The sequence below is a fragment of the Lathyrus oleraceus genome, chromosome 3, assembly GCF_024323335.1.
Source record: "Lathyrus oleraceus cultivar Zhongwan6 chromosome 3, CAAS_Psat_ZW6_1.0, whole genome shotgun sequence".
NCBI lineage: Eukaryota > Viridiplantae > Streptophyta > Magnoliopsida > Fabales > Fabaceae > Lathyrus > Lathyrus oleraceus.
Window position 1 is genome coordinate 10,170,963 of NC_066581.1, and position 6,203 is coordinate 10,177,165.

The following is a 6,203-nucleotide window of genomic DNA, read 5'->3' on the forward strand; positions in this document are numbered from 1 at the left end:
AAACATGATTTCTGTTTTTGGAGCTTTGGGTGAAATGTGTAGAAGTGGTTAGAGGGATTTTTTAGCGTGGAAAATGAAGGAGACACTTTCCGCTATTTATAGGGAAGATGTGTGGATGGTTTGGAGGGAAAAAGAAGGAAGTTTGCTTCAGAAAGGGTGAAGGGTAAAATTATGCTCAAGGTTGAACTTAGGGAGACAAGGTTGGTTGTGTTCAGACCCTATTTGCACTCCAGACTAGTTGATCTTCACCCTTAGCATTGATTTGAAACAGACACAAGCAAATAAATTTCCTGCTATTGAAGTTGCTTTTTGCCATTTTTGGAAAAGTCAACATTTGCACATGGGGTCGATTTTTGAGTTTTGGCATTTTTTGGCTTGCAAGTTGACTTCCTATCACACCACAGTATCATATGTAACATGTTTGGGGTCCATTGGAATCATATTGAGAGAGCTTGAACACTTAATGCATCTATTTTCAATTTTTGCTTGAATTGGTATGGTATGTTGATCAGGATGGTCACCTATGTTTGAATCAAGGCTAAATGAAATTGGCTCCTGCATTGAAATTCTGGTATCAGATATGAGATGTCGAAGGTAATGTCACGACACTAATATCTGAACAATATAAACAGGATAAAATATAAAGAACAATAATGCAAGAGACACAAGCAATTGTTAACCCAGTTCAGTGCAAACTCACATACGTCTGGGGGCTACCAAGCCAGGAAGGAAATCCACTAAATAGAATCAGTTCAAAGACTCTCAGTAAACAACACAAGTTACAGACTTTTTCACCTAATCTCTACCCGTGTGACTTCTACCTAAGAACTCTTAGATATGAGATCCCACTCACTCCCCCTCAATCACACCAGTGATATAAACAAGAATTACAATGAAAAGAAGACACTCTTCAAAGACACACACTTGATTTTACTTAACAGCTTCAATCAAGTAGACACACACTCATGCTTCAAAGCTTTGAGTGACAAATTACAACTCAAAAATCAGACCAATTCAATCATCTATGGATGAATTGAATGGCTTACAATTCACACGACCACACAAGACTTAAACCCTTATTCTCTCTCAATATTTCGTTCGTTATTTCTTGTGTATCAAATCAGGTTTTCCATGTCCTTTTTATAGAAGCATTTGGCTGGGCTTGGACATCATAAAAGCCTAAAACTATTTTCCATTCATATCTTCTCATGACAGTTGATTAGATCTCTTTGGGAAATAAGTTAATCTCGTTGTAATGACTGATTGATAGCGTGTTCAATCATCTCATCAATAATACACATATTAGCATTAAAAACACAATCACATAATACATACTCCCTCCGTTCCTTTATAAGTGTCACTTTCTTGTAAAAAATTTGTTTCTTTTTAATTGTCACTTGTAAAGTTCAAGGTAGTATTAATTGAAATTTTGTCAAAATTACCCCTAGATAATAATTGCAGAGAGAGAAAAAGTAAAGTGAATGTAATAAATAATTGAGGGTATTATAGGTAAAAGAAGAATTATTGTTTGAAAAGTAATAATAATGATTAGCTTCCTTGGTATGTGTAAAAAGTCAAAAAATGACACTTAAAAAGGAACGGAGGGAGTAACATTTAGACTGAATGTTCTGTATACAGATGTCATGACATCGAGTCTGACATCCTGGAAAAATCCTGGATAATTACATTTGAGATATCCAGCAGGTACAAGTTATCTTATGTTAAGACAACACATGTGACATCTTGTGAACACTCTAGGTTTTACCAAAATTGCTGCCAACACTAGAACCAACAAACTCCCCCTTTGACAAATTTTGGCTAAAACATATATCAGTCCATTGGTTCACAAGAGTAAATGCATATCAGCAGTTAAGCAGCAACAGAAGCAATAAACACACAATTACTAGCTATAATAGCAACTAGTAATACACACATTAAACACATATGTGCTTAAACACATAGGTGCTTCTTCTCCCCCTATTTGCCAGGAACATAACAGAATCAACATATGTTCTGGCTGTCGAACTGAATGTTGTGACATTTATTCCCAACAGCATGTGCTAAAGTGTAGGATGATTGGTTTTTCTGTTTCAGTATTTTTCTCAGGCTATTCTTCAGGGATTCAACAGCTGAGCTAAAATCCAGGAAACCAACTACTAACCTACAATTAATGAACCTAACAAATAGCCTAGTTGTTAGCAATCTAATAAGTGGAAATTAGATTAACGTGTTCAACCTTTAATTCAGGAAATACAAGTAAAAGACAAATACACTGGAACAATGTAAGAGATGATGTCCAAAATCAACAGTAAGACATCATGCTGATAACTGTGTAAGAAAACAACAGAAGTGAGTGCTAGGATTGATCTCTGTTGAGTCTTTCTTCCTGATGCACAAAACCAGGTGTTCATCCATTCTAGGGTGACATAGAATGAGATGTCGTGACATCTGTGAACGTGTGCATATTAGTACAGTGGTTAATAACTGTCTTGCTGTATTAGTTACAATGTTAGATCAGATGTCATGACTTGGAGTAAAACATCTGAATTCTGACTACACCAGAATTTCAAATGGTATCAGAGCAGGCATCCTGTCTGTTTCTGGATGAGATCCATGGGTGATACTTTCTGGTATCTTGCAAGGAGTTATGTTAGTACTGATGTTGGAACCTGTGAAAGGCTCTGTATTTTCCCTGAATGGTCCCTTGAAGTAGGTGGATGGATTGTTCATGACGGGAATGGTGTGTACCTGTCTCTGGAGGTTGGCAATTGGCCTTTGTGTGTGACAGTTGTGCCAGTATTGAATCACATTCAAACTTGGTATGGTCTTGGAGGCTGATCTGGTGCAGTGTGTGTTCATAGGTTGAGTTGTATTATGATTTCCGCTGCATAATACCTGGCAAAACTCAAACTCTGATGTAGTTTCCCCTCATGTGGATGAAAGAATGTTGTATTCAAGATTTCATCATAACCTACTGGAGATGTCAAAGATACTTGAGTTATCTCAAGTCCACTCATCATGATGTTCTCACTTCAGGATGGTAAGAATCACCTGATCACTGATTCTTTTACACTCTTGTGTAGTGTATATGAAGACCTTGAAGACTTTCAAGGAGGGCCTGCTTCAAGGAGACTAAACCGATGTTCTATGTGATGTTAGAACATGTTGTTCAACAAGTATGCAGCTACTGGTTGAAGAGCAGATGGTTTTAGGAGTCAAACAAAGGAATACCTTGGTTTGAAACCTACTCCTGACCTGGAAGAGGAGACATCTGTGTGTGCTAAGTTGACAAGGGTAGGGTCAACTGTGTGTGGGCTCAAGAAGGTCACTTTTAGAAGTCTAATCTCTAGAAGTGGAGCTGGTTGAGGTGGGACATTGTGCAATTGCCTGCTATTTGCCTTATTCCTATAACTTGATCAGGGTTAGATAGTTGTTCCCTGAAGTACTATGTTGTGCTGGAAGACAAGTCCCCGGGATAATAGAAGTCAATAATGGGGTAACCTGACTGCTATTCCATTTAAGAGGATTGGGACCATGAATCTTGTTATTCAAACTCCTCGCTCAGAAGTGGGAGTTCCTTCAAGGAGTGAGAATATGAAGATTCAGAGGTTGGTTGAGGTAGTATGCTCTGGCAATGCATATCTACTATGAACTAGTGTTGTTGTCTTTCACTAGTACTTATGGTCAGCTGAAGTCTGATTGGTGTGATTGGAGTATGTCTAGGTATAACTCATAGAGTTAGGTGCCACTGGTAGGGATGGTGTATGTCATGTTGAGACATGTCTGTACAATGCATGGATATTGGTGTGAAGTTTCCATGAGTGTTAATTTGAGGGGGAGTTTTGGTTAACCTCCTCACATTTGGTCAGCCTAGGGTCTGGTTGGCCGTTGACCTGTGTCACATGGGTTCTGGTGGTTGTGTGACACATTTGCAAGGAAGAATTCATCTCTCTCATTCCTAAGGGTGAATTTAATCTGGGAAGACTTTCAAAATTGTCGAGGTGCTTGCAAGCAGAAGATGTTGACACAAGAAGAGTACTTTCAAAGTATTCTTATGGTGGAAGTATCTGAAAGGATAATTGGGAAAGGATTTAAGATCAATGTCTACTTGTGCCAAGTACAAGTGTTTAATTGATTATCCTTGGAGCTCAAGATAACAGATGTTCTTAAAGATGTTGGAACATCACTTCTTCAAGACCATGTGCAGAATCACAGGAAGGATAGTACATTGGCTTATGATCTATCTCTTTGGTGGCAGCAAGAGCATATGATCTCTGAAAAGGTTTCCTGGCAAGAAACATGTTCAGCCTTGGTATGTACAAGAAGAAGAAGACATCATAGTCTTGATGGTGGTTACTTGGATCAGCTTATTCCTGATCTAAGTAAGGAAGTGCATTGGCTAATGCACACTATGAAGTTAAGAACAAGTGGCAGCTTTCTTAACATCATGGAAACAGTCTTGCTTTAGGAAGTAGAATCCTTGGTATAGCTGAAGGGTTAGTTGCTAACTGGTCCTTCTGAAGACTCATGCACCAGAGTGTCTGATGTCTTCGGAGAAGAAGCAGGGATTCATCAAGGTGTGAACTTGGATGACTTAACTGCAAACCTGCAGGATGGAGGTTGTTTACTCAAACTTGGTTCCACAATCAAGTCTATGAGAACATTGAACTCTTGTTCTGTGAAGGGAGGAAGCTCTTTCAAGTGGCAGAAGAAGGAGCTGAATTCAACAGCTGGATGTCAAAACACAATGTTGTGACATTTGGTTCAACATCAGATTCTTAGTTGGTGAAGTGGCACATCAACTTGAGATAGAAGGGTCTGCAGAGTTGTAGATTGGACACTTCAAAAGGCTTGAAGTTCAAATCTCACTTGGAAGGTCAGAATATCTTTTGGAGAAGTCTGATAAACTTGGAGAGGTCAAAAGGTGGCATTTGACTTTTTCATATGAGGATTCATGAATGAGGTAATCAACCGGTGGCATTTGGTCTATCTCAGAAGTGAGTTCGAAGAATCAAGATAATCCACATATGGCAGCTGATTATTCTTGAGGAAAGTCTGAGACAAATTACTTTTGAGCAGAAAAGTAGTAAGTTGAAGACAAAAGGAGATGTTTTCTATTCATCTCTTGGAGCTTGTGGTAGGAGCTCTGAGCTATCTATGGAAGATTATGTCTCGTAATGGGATGAGAATGTATATGTCCCAATTTATGTCTGGGTTCTTTTGGATCAAGCTGGTGACTCAGTGATATCTGAAGACTATCAGATGGTGTTCCTTGTTATGTTGTGAGGATGTCCTAACTAATGATAGAACATTTTGTGAAGTGGTTTTCTGTTCTGGTTAGAAGAGAGATTGACACAGAGTGTGGATGTGTTCAGCCAAGAGGGGTGAACAGAGGGTGTGCTCTTGAAGACATGAAGATGCGTCTTATGTTTTCCATTCATCAAGTGGTATGGGTTCTCTTTGAATTAGGAAGTATGTGAAGGTCCAACTTTGGGATGTTGGATATGCCCATGTGTGATCTCCAAGTTTCAAGAGGAGAGTGGGTTGTTCATGACAGGGGGAGTTCTGTCTTTGTGCTGCAAGTAATCATCAAGCTTGTGGTCTACGTATTCTCAGATAACTAGGTATGGCACCTTGTCAGTTATCAGGATGTTGTGATGTATGTCAAGGCTGAGTGAGCAGAAGAATGTCTGACTGGATGTCATGACATTGCCCTGGACAATGCTGTAAATTCCTTCTGAATCTTAAAGTCATTAGGAATTATAAGGGCGATGTGTCTAATTCTGATAAATCAGAATAAGCCTGATGGCTACAGCTGTGTGGTACAGGGGGAGTAACCATCTGCTGAAGTGTGGGAATTTGGCTGTAGCAGTGCCAGATGTCAAGTCTCTACTAGAGGTATGACAGGGGTCTTGGGAAATGTTGAATACTGGCAGAATGCAGGAAAAAGCCGCGTGGAATGTTAAGACATCGCGTGCAACGTGTCTGACTGCATATATGGAATAGTCTCCATGCACTGGAACTGTTGTTTTGGAAAAGAAACAGTCAAGAGCTATAAAAGGTATTCAAAGATAGTCTGAGATTTTGTTGGTGATTCTCTGACTATTTCTCAGCAAAAATTAATGAATCTTGACCAAGCATTTATTCCTACCGTTAATTCCTAAGCACGGGCTGGACTATTTAAAGGATGTAATAGCCCTCTT